At 36.6% G+C, this 16,120-nt stretch overlaps 1 protein-coding gene across 1 annotated transcript in view; it reads left to right on the top strand.

Moving 5' to 3' along the window:
• Positions 1-15,442, top strand: part of PRR16 (proline rich 16) — a 308,788-nt gene extending 293,346 nt beyond the window's left edge. The window contains exon 3 of the mRNA XM_086705653.1: positions 14,167-15,442. The gene's annotated coding sequence lies outside the window, so the exon portion shown is untranslated. The remainder of the gene's footprint in view (positions 1-14,166) is intronic.
• Positions 15,443-16,120: the final 678 nt, after the last annotated feature.

The following is a 16,120-nucleotide window of genomic DNA, read 5'->3' as shown; positions in this document are numbered from 1 at the left end:
TGGCACAGTTCACAAGTTTTAAGTTGAGTGAATGGACAAAGTAACACCATTTAAGTTTTTGTTTAAGACATGAAATGACCCTAAAGCCAGGAATTTGGCTAAATATGCTACAATTGCCCAGGACAGCTTCCTGCCCCTCCAAAACTATTATGGAGACCAAAAATGTTAGTACTGCCAGGAATGAGAAACATTGCCCTATATTTTAATAGAGATTTACCTAGAGGCTATTAAAATAAATGCAAGGGGTTGTTGTTTTTTAATATAATTTCTTGTCAGATTGTTTTCCGTACAACACCCAGTGTTCATCCCAACAAGTGCCCTCCTCAATACCCATCTTCTACTTTCCCCTCTTCCCCACCCCCCAACAGCCCTCAGTTTGTTCTCAATATAGAAAGCTTATGAAGCAAGGGGTTGTTTTTACTTACACTAAATGGCCTTAGGCTCCTAGGTTTTTGGGGTTTATTAAGTTTATTTATTTGTTTTTTTAAGAGAGAGAGCAGGGAAGGGGCAGAGAGAGAGGGAAGAGAGAGAAACCCAAGCAGGCTCCGCAACTGTCAGTGCAGAGCCTGATGTGGGGTTCAAACTCATAAACAATGAGATCGTGACCTGAGGAGAAACCAAGAGTCTGATGCTTAACTGACTGACCCAACCATGAGTCCCAGGTTTTAACTGTATATACCACAAGGCCTTATTGAGATTATGCCCCCTCTCCCTGAGTCCATTGTATCCAGAAGCACACTGACTTCTGGGGTTCCATTAATGTCAGAATTCCACTGATAACAATGGAATTGAAAATGTAGAAATCATAGGGGTTGTTTGTTTGCACATTGTTCAGGCTAGTAAAAGTGGATGGCCCCCACCTGAACCAAAAGTGCCTTGAGAGTCCCTGAGACTAGTTTTGGTTTGACCATGATCGAAGTTACTGAATTCTGCATGGTGGCACTTAGATAGTGGAGTTCATGTCTTTCAAAGTGTTATGATGTGAATTGTATTCGAAAAGTAGCATGGCAAATATTGTTAGAGAGCCTGAGACCTCCCTCTGATTAATTCCAAGTGTAATGACAGTAAAGACTGCTTGTCATTCTGCTATTTGTCTCATTTACAAGGGTCATCTGCTTTCTGTTGGCTGTGTGGGTGTATAAATACACATCCTCACATTTTCTCCTTCCTAATGGTGACAAGATTGAAGAAAAGATGATAGGAAATTGACCCTTTCATTAAGTAAAAAATATCCTGGATGCCTGCCAGTTAACCTTGAAGTATTATCTTACTCCCTTTAAGTAAAACAAAACCGTTGTAAGAGACCTTCTATATGTGGCATTTTACAGACTTTCCAGAAATACCATTCTGTTGTTAGTCGATGCAAGACATTTTTCCTATCTTTGAGCCTACAATATTTAGTCATGTATGCTTAACATGCAAAGCATTTGGGAAGAAGAAAAATAAAATTTAAGTAGACTGTCTTCTGTTTTGTTTTGTTTCCAATCCCTTTTGAGTACGTTTTAAAAAAGATCTTAATGACTAGAGATGGTCTCTTGGCATAGGTGACTGGATGTTTTTCCAAGGCCAGTTGCTTCAGAGACTCTAATAATCAAAGACAATCCTTGATTCCTTTCCAGACTATAACATAACTTTATTCAGCTGATTTGTCATGGCTGACCTCCTGTCCTCGACTTCTAACCCTGCCATGCTTGGCGAGGGAAGACTAGTTAACCTGATTATATTAGGTTAATAAAAAAGGCAACCAATAAGTCCAGCTTGCTGATTCAGGGAACACATCTGATCATTTATTTAAAAGCCAGAGGAAGAAAGAAAGGCCATTTTGTAAAAACAAGAGCAGCATTTTATTACTTGTCTACAGAATTTAATCGTTGGAAAACATCAGTGAACATTTGAGGGGGGAGCATTGTTACTGCCTGCTCCATGTAATAAATTAAAAACCCAAAATGAATGTGGTTTGACAGAAGTGTTTAAACAAGGAGGAGGGAGCAATGCTCGTGTTTTAATTTTGTTTTGATTGAAGGTACTCTCGTTGTGCCATGGAAAAACAATGCCATTCTTCTCGCACACCTCATTTCCAATGGAAGTCAGTAGAATGTACACGTGTTAACGTTAGCTCAGGCAGGCTTTCATGCAGTTCCATAAAGGGGTTTTGCCAAAAGAAGGGATGAATATCACAGCCATTCATTTCACAGTGCTCTCCAGTCTGGCTGCAACTGTTTGTCTGAACTGCACACATCAGTGAATAAAAAGGAAATTAAAAAGAGCAGCAGGAAAAGAGGGATTGAGGAAGAAGGAGGCTGTCAAAAGCATGTTTGGCTTTGGAGAAGACAATTCACAATCATTAGCTTGAGCAAAATTCCCGCTTGGCCTATGGTACTGAAAACATAATGAACGGTGAGATTTTTCTTTTAGAAAATAAAAACAAAATTAAAACTCTTCTCTAAACACCTCTAGTGAAGATGAAGGGGAACTAGGATAAGTAAACAGCTGCATTTTTATAGAGCTGAGCCCCCCATTTCCCCAGATAATGAAGTAAATCAGTATGCTTTCTATGTTCATGGAAAAAAATTGTCCCGGTGACTATTTTTCTAAATTTGTTCCTGTAGCATTTATATTTCAGTATTCTAACACTATGTGCTATATTTCTCTACTGTAATTAAATATTAGAAAGTATTTATAATTCTTTGGGTACAAAAAGTGCCAATGCTGATGTTATTAATAACGGTAGAACAAAGAGGGAAAGATATTTTGATTCTGGTTTTTATTTCTTGGCAAATCCACTTTCATGGCTTCCTTCAGTGGTGGGAGATGGGACACCGGATTAGGGCAGTTCTATCAAGATACAGCAAGCAACCCTAAGATCTTTTTTTTTCTTTTTCTTTGTTTTTTTTTTAAAGTTTATTTATTTTGAGAGAGAGAGAGGGTGAGTGAGAGCAGGGGAGGGGCAGAAAGAGAGGGAGAGAAAATTCCAAGCAGGCTCTGCACTGTCAACATGGAGCCCAACACAGGGTTCAATGTCACAAACCATGAGATCATGGCCTGAGCCGAAATCCAGAGTCTGACACTTAACCGAATGAGCCACCCAGACGCCCTGTCCTGAGATCCTTTTTTGAGAATCTGATTCTCACGTAGCTTGTTCAGCACTGCTGTGGAATTATCTACCCCTCCCCAATGTATTTATGTTTCTTTGTAAAAAGGAAATACATAAACATTGCAAAATCTTTTTTTATCTGTTTTCATTTACTTTGTTCACCAATGCAGGTGGATAGATATGAATGTATATTTCGCCTCTTTCTCTTCTTCTTCCTCCTTCTCATCTTCCTCTCCCTCTCATCTTCCTCCTCCCCCTCTTCTTCCTCCTCATCCTCCTCTTCTTCAACAGATGAGGAAACTGAGTTTCAGAAACTATCTTGTCCAGACCCTTCTAGCTACTGTGGAATGAAACTTAATTTTGAGCTCCAGAGCTTAATTTTGAGCATGCAGGCATATGGTGCAGTGTATTCTGTGGAAGGAATATTTTGTATGTACAAATTGGAATTTGCACTTAATAATTATAAGTTGGTGATACTCTTGACAAAGTTAGTGGGTTGGGCCCATCATCAGCAGTAAGAAAGACTTCTGGAAAGTATTCTTCCAGCAAATATTTTCAACTTGGAATCTAAAAGGGTAAGAAAGAGTGTCATTTTTGTCTCATCATTAACTCCTTCTCTATGGAAGACTTTATGACATTTAATTGTAAAATTTATTATCAATAATAACATTTTTTTCAAAAGATTGACAAAAATGTCCCAAAACAGGTCTGTGGTAGGCTTCTAAGATATACTTTTTAGGAATCCTTTATGATATAAATATATTGAAATATTGAAATTTATATTGAAATTGAAATAATTGTGTATTAAAATATATTGACATAATTATACATATATTAATATCTTGAAACATTACCACATCATTGTAACTCAACTGTTATAAATAACATCCCTCATAAAACATAACTTCCATCATTATTAAAAATTGTGTCATTAAACTCATTTCAGCTGAATTAAAATTAATTTGCAACATAATTGAAAAATACATTTTTTTCAAACTGTTGTCATTCTGCATGGACATATACATATGTAAAAAAAAAAGATACAACTTAAGATAACAATAGATTTTTGCTGGTGAATGTAGATGTTCCATGAAGAAGAAAACTTCTATATTTTACTTATATCCATAGCTAATTTTCATAGAGGATTTCAACAAAGTATTTTTTCAAGAATTTATATATCATAGATGGACTTTACAAACACTTTTGAAGTTTTTATTTTAGAGGGTAAAGTTTGCAGGGCCAATTTACATACCAGATACATATTCTATTTTTCTATGTAAAAATGTCAAAACCTTAATAAGCAGACACTTGTCATTTACCTACACAAATGAGTAAAAGGAGTGATCTGGCATAAAAATCTTTTAAGTCATTCCTTAAACTGACTTTAATGTTACTTCTTATATTTCATGTACATTATTCTTCTGTAGTTACTTTTGTATGAATGGAATATGCTTTTGAATGCTCTGGATGAACTAAACACAGTAGAGCATAGTATTAGGCAAAGCTGGGAATGCTGTTGGAGCTGTTTTGAGTTGCGTTGTAAAGACTTGAAGTGGGACAGATGAAAGTCTATTTGGGACAGACTCGCAGCGTCATCTTCGAGGGCATGTGACCCTTGCCATTGCTTAAGACCCTGTCTTCAGAAGTCCTTGCCACCATACCCACACCCTGCTACACTTGGTGTTTAATGCTCTGCAGTCACTGACTTGACATTTTTATCTTTAAATTTGTGTTTTATAAGTGAAGTCCCATGGGCTAATGAGGAATGCGTTGGGGGGCTTGAGGCTTCCCTTCATGCATGGTTCCATATTTGCCACCCAGACGGATGAGCTCCTGGCCACCCATTTCACCTCATATAGGAAGAGATCACTACTGCCCTCCATATCCATGGAGGTCAGCACTGGCAGCTGGGTTTCCAGGTACGAGTTGCAGGGCAGAGCCCCAAGGGGATATACAAGGTATGCACTCAACTTGTGCCTAAACAAGCCCGGTATTAAATAGTGAATAAAAAAGCAGAGTGACTAGGCAAGAAAGGACAAAGCTTTTTTCCTGCTTTTTGAACAAGTTCCTGAATTTCATTTTTCACTGGACCTTGTACATTTTGTGGCTAGCCTTGGTAACTTGGAACTGATGTTGTTGAATGTTGTCTGATATGCTAGCTCACATGAGAAGGGTCATTCTCGTGCATAATATTATAAGGCATCAGGTACTTATTTTAGAAAATGACTATCTGGCCTTAAACACTTGAGTATCATCTCTCTAAACTATTGCTCTGTTAGGGGCATCTGGGTGGCTCAGTCTGTTAAGTGTCCGACTTTGTCTCAGGTCATGATCTCGCAGTCTGTGGGTTTGAGCCCCTCCTCAGGCTTTGTGCTGACAGCTCGGAGCCTGGAGCCTGCTTTGGATTCTGTGTCTCCGTCTCTCTTTGACCGTCCCCCAGTCATGCTCTGTCTCTGTCTCTCTCTCTCTCAGAATAAATAACATTAAAAAAAAAATAAGAAAATAAACTGTTGCTCTGTTAGACACATTACACTTACTAAATATCCTCTCTACTGCGTGTGCTACTTACAAGTTTGTTCAGTGTATGTTTCGCTCATGAATGTACAGATTCCTTGGGCAGTACCTGCCCTGCCACTGGGCTCAGGAAAGCAAGGCAGCTATCAGAGGGTCTCACATTTTAGAAAACGTCATAGATAATTCATTTCAAGACATGAGGTGTGTCAATTGAGAAAGCACTGGTAGAATGAGCAGTGTCCTTTTCCTCACGTTAAAATAATTATTTTCAAGGTGATTTTCTCATCATTCATAATTTGTGAAGCATGAAATGAAATGTTTTCCTGAAGTAGCTTAATATTTAATAGAACTTAAAGATTCCAATGAAGTGCCTCCACAATTGGCTTTTTCCTAATTTGATCATATGCATTACATTCTATATGTATCAGTAGAAGAACTAAAACAAATTTTGTAGAACTTGGAACCAATACATGGGCATATAAAATACACTGAATGGGTGAAAGGAAATAGCCCATGATGTTTTAAAAATGATCCTAAGTCTTTTTATCTGACTACCTAGGTGGCTTCACCTACACTTTTCTTTTCAAACTGGTAATGTATTACCTCCCTATCTTTTAAGAACCAGCTTAAATATAATTTTTGTCATTGAAAGCTCTTTGAAATGTTTTTCTTCACATCTCAAGGAAACCCTGCCCAACTTCTTCCATGATAGAATTTTATTTATTGTTGTTAATTCCTTCTTTCTGAAGGAATGATAGTACCTTTCATACTCAAAATTCCCTCTTGCATCAGACTTCCTGGCTGCAGGTCGGAAGTATCAGGGACAAGATTCAGAGGGGTCTCTGGTGTTACTAACATCTAAAAGTTCGATAACAATTTCAAGCAATCCACAATCTTTCCCTGTACCTCCTTCCTGACCACCCTTAGTCCTCAACACGTCTCAGAATAGGAAGCCAATAACATTTTGATGTATTCATCACTAACAAAGAACCTCTGTATGTATAACACCCACTCTTAGTAGTTGTGGGCTCAACTGGACAATCAATCTCACGTGACCCCAAAAGGCCACACTTGACCATGGTTTGATTAGAAGGATACAAAACACGACAGTGGGGCAGTATCCAGTGATTCTCTAACGTGAGGGTTTTCCCACAGGTGTTGAGGGTACACATCTTTCTCTAACCATGCAGAGTGACAGCTCAGGTGGGAGAGTTTGAGATCATGGGTAGGTGTGAGATCTACCCTAACACTCACCATGGCCACAATAGTAATCAACATCTGTTATAACAGCCCGAAACAAAGAAAATGACCAGTTACAAGTGTGCACCCCAGTCAAGAAATCCCAAGAGGTTATTTATAGTCATTCACAGTCCCCCCAGACCAGATCCAGTTTACAATTCAGAATTTATTTTTATTAGAAGCAATGTTGCCTAGTAATACAGCTGACATTCTACCAGTATCAGGTTTCTATGGAAACAGAGCTAGGAAGTTAACTCAGTCTCATTTTTCTTTTCAAAGAAGGAGAGAAATGTTTTGCTATCCCTTTATTCACATTAGGAAACATAAATATTTGGGGATTTTGATTACCAAACAAGGCTTTCTTCAAATAAATGCAAAAAAATGCAAAAAAAAATTCAAAATGACAGCTATACATTCAACTCAAAATACTGTAAAAAGAATTACAAAATCTTAAAATAGACGAGGACAACTAATAAAGATAACAAGCAAATTAATTTAGAAAAATGATCAAACAAAAAAAAGGAAAGTTTGATTTTCAAAATTATTTTTTTGAAGAATGTCAAAATAGATTCCCCCCCCCCCCCCGCCCATATATCTAAGTCCTTACGGCTGGTATAACAAAAATAATATAGATTGAGTGGCTTAAACAACAAATATTTATTTCTCAGTTTTGGCGCTTGGAAAATGCAAGATCAAGGCTCTGGCTGATTCGGTTGTTTTTGGTGCCGCTTCAAGTTTCTAGAGAGACTTCTTGTATTTTTTAATGGCAGAAAGGGAGAAAGGAGCACCTGGGTGGCTCAGTCGGTTGAGCGTCCTACTTCAGCTCAGGTCATGATCTCCTGGTTGGTAGGATGGAGCCCCGCGTCGGACTCTGTTGATAGCTCTGAGCCTGGAGCCTGTTTCAGGTTCTGTGTCTCCCTCTCTCTCTGCCCCTCCCCTGTTAATGCTCTGTCTGTCTGTCTCTCTCTCTTAAAGATGAATAAACAGTAACAAAAAAAAAATTTTAAAAAAAAGGGTGAAAGAGCTCTCAGGCCTTTCTTTTATAAGGGCACAAATCCCATTCGTCAGGTTCTGCTGTCATGACCTATTCACCTCCTGAAGGCTCCACCTGCAACTACTGTCACATTGGAAATTAGGTTTCAATATATGAATTCGGGAGGGACACATTCAGTCTGTAGCACCATCGAAGATTAAGAAGAAAAAAAAATAGAGAAGAAACAAATGAGTGACTTTAGGAATCAGCAAGAAGAACATTTAAAAGGCTTCCGTTTAAGTGTGGATAAAATGGTTAAATTTATTTCAAAAAATGTAAATAACCTAATTTGCTTCAAGAAACGTTTAAGAGGTGCATGGGTGGCTCATTCTGTGACTTCGGCTCAGGTCATGATCTCACCGTTCATGGGTTCGAGCCCCACATGGGGCTCTGTGCGGACAGCTCAGAGCTTGGAGACTGCTTCAGATTCGATGTTTCCCTCTCTCTGCTCCTCCTCTGCTCACACTCTGTCTTTTTCAAAAATAAGTAAACATTAAAAAACCCCAAAAACATTTAAATAAACAATACCAAAAGAAGGTGAAAAGTAGTCAAAACTTTCACACTAAAAACTAAGGCATCATACTGAAATGATTCTATGAGCCTTTGCTTACCACTGTCACTGTTCAACATTGTACTGGAGATACTAAACAATGAAATAAGACAAAGGTAAAAACCACGTACAATCTAAATTTTGAAAAGGAAAGATGAAAGTATCAATATTTATAGACAATATGATTACTGATCTAGGTAATCCAAGAGAATACACAAAAGCCCTTTAAAACCAATAAGAAAGTGGCATAAACTCGCTACATATAAGAATATATTTTTTAAGTTCATTTTTTAATTTTGAGAGTAGGGTATTTATTTATTTATTATATGAGTAGGGTAGAGTCAGAAAAGGAGAAAGAGAGAAAGAGAGAGAATTCCAATCAGTCTCCGACTGAGCCACGCAGATGCCCTGATATGAGAATATTTTAAAATTCAATATATACCTAGTAATAAAGACATGCAAAATAGAATTTAAAAACTTTTTCATCCAAATAATAATGGAACCTACGGGAAGAGATCTAACAAGAGACATGAAAGGTATATATGAAGAAAATGATAAAACTATTGAGAGACCTAAAATGAAGGTCTAAATAAATGTGACAGGCGGCTGCATTTCTGATATGATTACTTAATATTGTACAGGTACCACTTCTGTCCCAATTATTCTAGAAATTCAGTGTTATCCCACAGAATATGTACATTCTGCTAAAATAGAAAACCTGAATCTGAAACGTATACTGGAGAGGAAGTGAATTTCTAGCTTCCAGAAATACACCACACATAACCATGTGGAGATGTGAATTGTTACATGATAAGAATAGCGTATCAAAGAGCAGTGAAATATGGGTAATTTAATACTTGCGCTTAAAACATTTGGCAATCCATTTGGAGAAATAAAAGGTCAGATTGGGAAGTAATTTCATAACAAATTACATAGGTAGATTCAACCAGGATTGACAAACCTTTTCTTTAAAGGACCAGATAGTAAATATTTTAGTCAATGTAAGCCATACTATTTGTCATAAATACTCATGTCTGTACTTGCAGCACCAAAGGGATGGTTTGGAGAATAGTGAATTTGGCTCGCAGGTGGTAATGCTGACCTTGATTTAATCTCACCAGAGCCAGAATTTCCTCACGTGGGAATATCCGTTTCACAGCTTAATATAACAATTGAATAAAATGTGAAATATTTAATTGTGTATCCTCAGGCTTGGCATAATGCCTGAGTTATAGTAGGTTTTCCACACATTTCCACTTAACTGAATGAAGTGAATGTCTTGCTGCTATTAGTTTAAGAGGGGAAATAAAAGACATTTTCTTGAAAATGCCTTTGATTTATTCATAGTTTCTACTTCTGAAAATGCAGCAGACACATGACACACTGTCGCATAGTTAAAATATTTTAAGTTATACATTTAATGAAATATATATTTATAGGTATGTATTCATTTTATAAAGCATATATTTTACAACAATATGTAATCAATATATACAGATTTTGTATTTATATTTAATAAATATAGAATACAAAAAATAAAATTATAAAAATTCCATCAGGGTCCAAAGAAATATAGGATTACAAGACCCTTCTGTTTGTACAAACTTTTTGTAATTTTTTTTAGCATTTCCTTAACTTTGTGTGCTGTCTTTGACATTTAAAATCAGGCTGCTCTTACTGCATTGGCATGCTTTCAGTCACTTAAAGTGCTACTTATATAAATTAATTAACTTGACATTTAATGACTTAAAGCCTAAAAATTATCTACTACCATTCATATTTTGTATATCACATTTGTTTCTGGAAAAATTTATAAAAATAAAAAAAAAATGACCCTTGAAGAGAGTGAAATCGTTGACCTATTCCATCCAAAAAGTGAAGAAAATTTTAATTTTAAACAAAGCCTTTTTGATTTTTTGAAATGATTTCATTTTTGAAAGAGAGAGAGAGAGAGAGCACAAGCAAGGGGTGGGCAGAGAGAGGGAGACAGTCTAAAGCAGGCTTCAGACTCTGAGCTGTCAGCACACAGCCCTACCTGGGGCTGGAACCCACAAACTGTGAGATCATGACCTGAGCCGAAGTGGGACACTTAATAGACCGAGCCACCGCAATGTCCCTTAAGCAAGGCTTTTTTGGACAGAATGAAGCAATTAATCCACTGAAGATTGGGTCACAAAGCATTTCCATGAATGCTTCAAATCATTGTTGGGTATACAAGATCTTGGTGTATGTGATTTATGTTTCCTTATCTCAACGTTGAGTAAATTTATTTAATGTGTACAATTGTGACGATGAATGTTGTGTCTGCGTATTTGAAGCAAACATACAAAAAAGGGCATATGGAGGTTTGAAAATATATTTTAAAAGATAATAATCGAAGTTCATGAAATTTTTCAATTTGCAAATTATACATGAAAAATTATTTGGGGCTTTTGTTTTGTAGGGAAGAAAATATTTGAGCTTGAGGTTAAGAGATTGAATGTGATATCTGATACCGTTACTTCCAGGGAGAGGCCTGGAAAACTAACAAATCTTCAGAACTCAGTACGATTTCAATGCATTCCACTAATACCCAATCTTAGAATTCAATCAGCGGATATAGACATCTGCTGTTAGAAGATTTTAGTCTCTGCTTTTAATGTATGGTCACTGAGGACTGAGCTGAATGTCTGCTTCCATTAGATACCTACAAAAATTGGGGGGACAGGAAAAGCTTCATAAATAATGTTGGCTCTTATCTTAAATAGATGGAAATTGAATGCAAGTGTCTCTTAATTTAATTAAAAAGGAATGGGTTCTTTTGTCCTCTTCAATTTGCCACTAAGGAAGCATCTGCAACTGGGATTATTAGTTATTGCTTTCAGCTGATGGTTTTGCCATTCCTTTGCTGTAAGCATCTGCCCTCTGTATGCTCGCTCTGCCTTCCATCGTATTCTCCACGCTTCCTCTGGCCACTCTCCTCATCAGACCTCTTCAGCAGTTCCCGTTACCCTTGGGATAAAACTCTAAAATTTTTTTTTACGTAGTATGAAAGGACACCTTGGCCCCTGAAAGCCTCTCCAGAAAAAACTACATTTTCTCCTCTCAATTGTATGCTACACGGTATTAAAGGCACCACTGCTCTCCTTTACTTTTGTCCACCTGTTTCTGTTGGAAAAATCCTTATATCATAACTAACAGCAACGTGTCACTTTTGCAAATTTCAAACGATTCCTTAAGCCTCAATTCATGTGTCATCTTCTGTAAGCTTCTAGTCCTATGCTCCTTCTTTATTTGATACACTATGGCACAAATCTGCTTTTACCATGAATTTTTGTGTGTCTCCTTACCTTCTGGGTACTAATATACTTGGAGGGAACATTACATTTTTACATCTAGAGCAGTATCTGGTATATGGTGGGTAGGGAATACATTGTTTTGAATGAATGATTGTTCTACCAGTTGTAATAAGCTTTAAAAAATAATGATGTGGAGCGATAAAGACTGCTATATCAGAGATCCATGAAAATATAACTGGCATATTTAATTATCTTTGCCCTAAGTACATGAATTGTGTTTCTGTATGCTTGTAGAAAGTCACTTTTGTATGGTCTAACTTAATAGTAAAACCCAAATTTTCATTATTATATTACTATTGCTGATACATTAGTAACAGCTCTAACGTCAATTTCCTTTACAGGCATGGAGGCTTATGTTTCTAGAACATACAAAAATAACATAAATAGGCAGGTGCAAATCATGCTGTTAGATTAAGGGTAGCTTAAGCCAGTTTGTTCCAGCCCTCTGAATTCCTCTATATTGATATACTCTTGCACTGTAAGCAACTCTGTCTTCCATTACTTCTGTGTTGTTCATACAACATCTTTAGTGATGAGCCAGAGCTAGCCCCCAACACACATTGATTAATCGTGTATGGTGATTTTTCTAGTTTTCATCTTGGAAATGAGAGAGGATCATTACTTTATTTCATTTCCATAGTTGAAGTTATTTAGTACTAGGACTTTGCTGTGGCAGGTGAGAATAAAAAAAATGAAAAAGAATTATGATTAACCTACTAGAACAGTAATGACTGAATTTGTCACAAAAGGATTAAATTATTTATTCTGTTTGTGTGTATGTTTGTGGCTCTGTATTGGAGAAAGCATCATGAGTTTGGAGTTCACCTACCCTCCTCCCCCATGAGGGAGTTAAAACAAGAGGTTCTCAGGCTAAAAAATATAGTTAGGGGTGCCTAGGTGGCTCAGTTTGTCAGGTGCCTGAATCTTGATTTCAGCTCAGGTCTTGATCTTGCGGTTCATCAGATTGAGCCCCAAGTCAGGCTCTGCATTGATAGGGCGGAGCCTGCTTGGGATTCTCTCTCTCCCTCTCTCTCTGCCCCTCCCATACTCATGCATATGCTCTCTCTCTATATAAAAATAAATAAACTTAAAAAATGTATACTTAAAGTCATTACTGTCTGACTTTTAAAGTAATGTATTAATCAATCGATTATTGTATCTGGTTTATTTTAATAACTTTCTCGACCTATTATAGTAAGTCATTGCATAAATATTCTCTATTACATCATAACTTAAAGAGCAGACCATAGACACTCTCTCATTAAGTGATGTTGGATAGTGGGTGGGCAGGGTGAGAGCTACAGCTACATTTCTTTTTGTTTTTTAAAAAAATATGTTCATTAATTACAAATATGAATATAAATTATTTTAAGGTGCTAGTTTAAAAAGTATTGTAGATATTCATGAAGTAAAAAAAAAAAAAAAGACTAGCTCTTTGAATGCTCTGTTGCATCAGGAAAAGGATATTATTTTGACAATTTGTTAATATACTAAGACTATACAGATGGCAATGAAAGATTATCTTTTTTTTAAATTTTTTTTTTTCAACGTTTATTTATTTTTGGGACAGAGAGAGACAGAGCATGAACGGGGGAGGGGCAGAGAGAGGGAGACACAGAATCGGAAACAGGCTCCAGGTTCTGAGCCATCAGCCCAGAGCCTGACGCGGGGCTCGAACTCACGGACCGCGAGATCGTGACCTGGCTGAAGTCGGACGCTTAACCGACTGCGCCACCCAGGCGCCCCAAGATTATCTTAATGAAAGTGATTGCTTGATAAAATATTTTTTGAGGGTGGTATATATAAAAAGTTTATAGTCTAAAAATTTATGAAACATCCTGAGAACTTGGTACATTCACAAGTGGACAAATTTATCTGAAGTTTAAAAAAAAAATGCTAGAGCACCTGGGTGGCTTGGTTGGTTAAGCATCCGACTTCGGCTCAGGTTATGATCTCACGGTTTGTGAGTTTGAGCCCCCTGTGGGGCTCTGTGCTCACAGCTCAGAGCCTGAAGCCCGCTTCGGATTCTGTGTCTCTCCCTGACCCTGCCTGGCTCCTGCTCTGTTTCTGTCTGTCTCTCACAAAATAATAAATAAATGTTAAAAAAATAAATAAATAAAATAAAAACTGCCAGAAATAAGATCTTTTCATTGAAAGATAAGCATGCTACCACTAAATTTTGACAACTAACTTTTCATACGTTTTTATATATGAAATATAAATGGGATATGTGTTTAAAATATGCGTAGACACTTAAAATCCTCGATAAATCAAATAATTTTAAATTACGCATCCCATTAACAAACAATTGGCTCATTAATAAGTGTAATGTGTTTTTGTTAAACTGTTTTTACTAGTTAAACTGATCTTTTATGTTTTGTTTTCCTTCCTTTGACAGGTCCTTCAGGTTGGAAGGAATATCTTTATTTGGAGGCATGTCAGCTCATTTTTCTCACTTCAGATTCATCAATATGACTTCTTGAGGCCAGAACGAATTTTGAAGTAACCAGGAACCTGTCCATCTTAGAGCAGCAAATCCCTCAACTTTGGAGCACAAAAGATCACTGATACGGTCTGCATAAAATCATCTGCCTCAGTCTGACAGCCATGAGCAGAACCCTGGGGGCAAAAAAAAAAAAAAAAAAAAAAAGCCACAGCCTTAACTCTTCACTCTGAAATTACCAAGACAATTAAAAAAAAAAAAAAAAATGAAAGGAACTAAACAAGCAACACCACCACCGACAACAAAAAACAAACACAACCCATTTTATTTCACCTTGGAAAAAATATTCCCAGATGTGAGCCTGAAAAAATTTATATTCAGCAATTAAGCTAGAAAATTGTAAGTTGACTTATCATTTGGGAAGGTGAAAGTATAGAGATAGGAGGTATCTCTAGCTAGAATTATTTAGCAGTTTAAAACAAGTAGACAAAAACAGTGAACAAACAGAGGAGCACGTCAGCAAGGAACAGTATTAGGACAGAATGTTGCTGTCTGCAAAGAGGATGTCTGCCATCTTGTGTACACCCTCAAAGCCATAATGGAATAAAAGCATTGTTGTTGATTGCTTGAAAAGTTTCTGCATTCACTCCTTCACTCCATATTAAGAGAGGGGGAGGCCAGTTCTTACTGATTACTTCTCAATGCACTTCTAATATTTGCACTGTCACGTCCATTCAGGGTAATGATGTGTGCCGTTATTTGCACAGATGGTCCCATGAGTTTTGCGGCCACAAGCGGTTACATGCACGAGTCCCAAAAGGAAACATTTCAAAATTCTCCAGACATTGGTTTCTCTTTCTTCTGTAAAGATCAGTTATCTTATTAAAAAAAAACATGGACTTGTCTCCGATTAAAAAACTACAGAATAATAATGAAAAAGCATCAGTGTGGTCAAAGGAATGAAGAAGGGATCAAAAGTTTATTTTTGGTTTTGGTTTTGTTTTTTTAGCGAAGATCATTTTTATCATAAGCAGCCAAGAAGTCAGATACAGTGAACTACACACTAAACATTTGTGTTGAACATCTATTTGTTCTCTTAATTAAAGAAATCATTTGTAATTTGTATTTGACATATAACAGTTTTTTATAGCCATTTATCTATGCTTCATGGGAAAATGTACCAAACAGCATTTTCAGTTTATTTTTCTAAATAAATGTGTTGTTTGTATTATTTGTAGTTGCTTATTCAGTTTGGTTTTCGTTTCTTGACAAGTAAGTTACTTGTTGTCATATTAATTAAGAACTCACGGAAGACTGAAATTTAAAACATTTGTATGGTATCAAATTGTGCTTTCTATTTCCTAAACCCTGAAGAAGAAATGATTTATCTTACACCATGACTTTCTCGTCAAGCGCTATGTTAACATTCTAGTTAGACTAATCACCCAGAGTTGGTTTTAATATATGGAAACTGCTGGAAACAAGAAAGTTTGCATATTATATCAGCAAGGATCTTCCCTACGTACTCTTTCTAGAAATCTGCTCCAGAAGATGAAAATTAGATTTTTTTTTAAAAGACCATTATTCATGCCTAAGGAGTTCTCATTAATGCCCTCCCAGAGGTCTGCTGAGAACTTTCACTAGTGCATATAAAAATGACAGACTAGGCAATCGTACTAGAGCAAAAATAAAATTCTGCTTAAGGACTCAGTAAGTACCTTCACAGTGTTCATCCTCATTTGAGGCGTCATTGTTTATGATCCTTGTTACCACCAATAAGTAGCACGCAGCTCAAACAAATTATTTTTTTTCTTTTATTAAGGTATAATTGATATATTAGTTTCAGGCGTGCAATGTAATAATTCAATATTTGTGTATTATGTTACAAAATAATCACAGCAGGTTCAGT

This window comes from Puma concolor, chromosome A1 (genome assembly GCF_028749965.1).
Source record: "Puma concolor isolate L17-30 chromosome A1, mPumCon1.1.hap2, whole genome shotgun sequence".
Classification (NCBI taxonomy): domain Eukaryota; kingdom Metazoa; phylum Chordata; class Mammalia; order Carnivora; family Felidae; genus Puma; species Puma concolor.
This window is presented reverse-complemented; position numbering and strand designations above follow the sequence as displayed.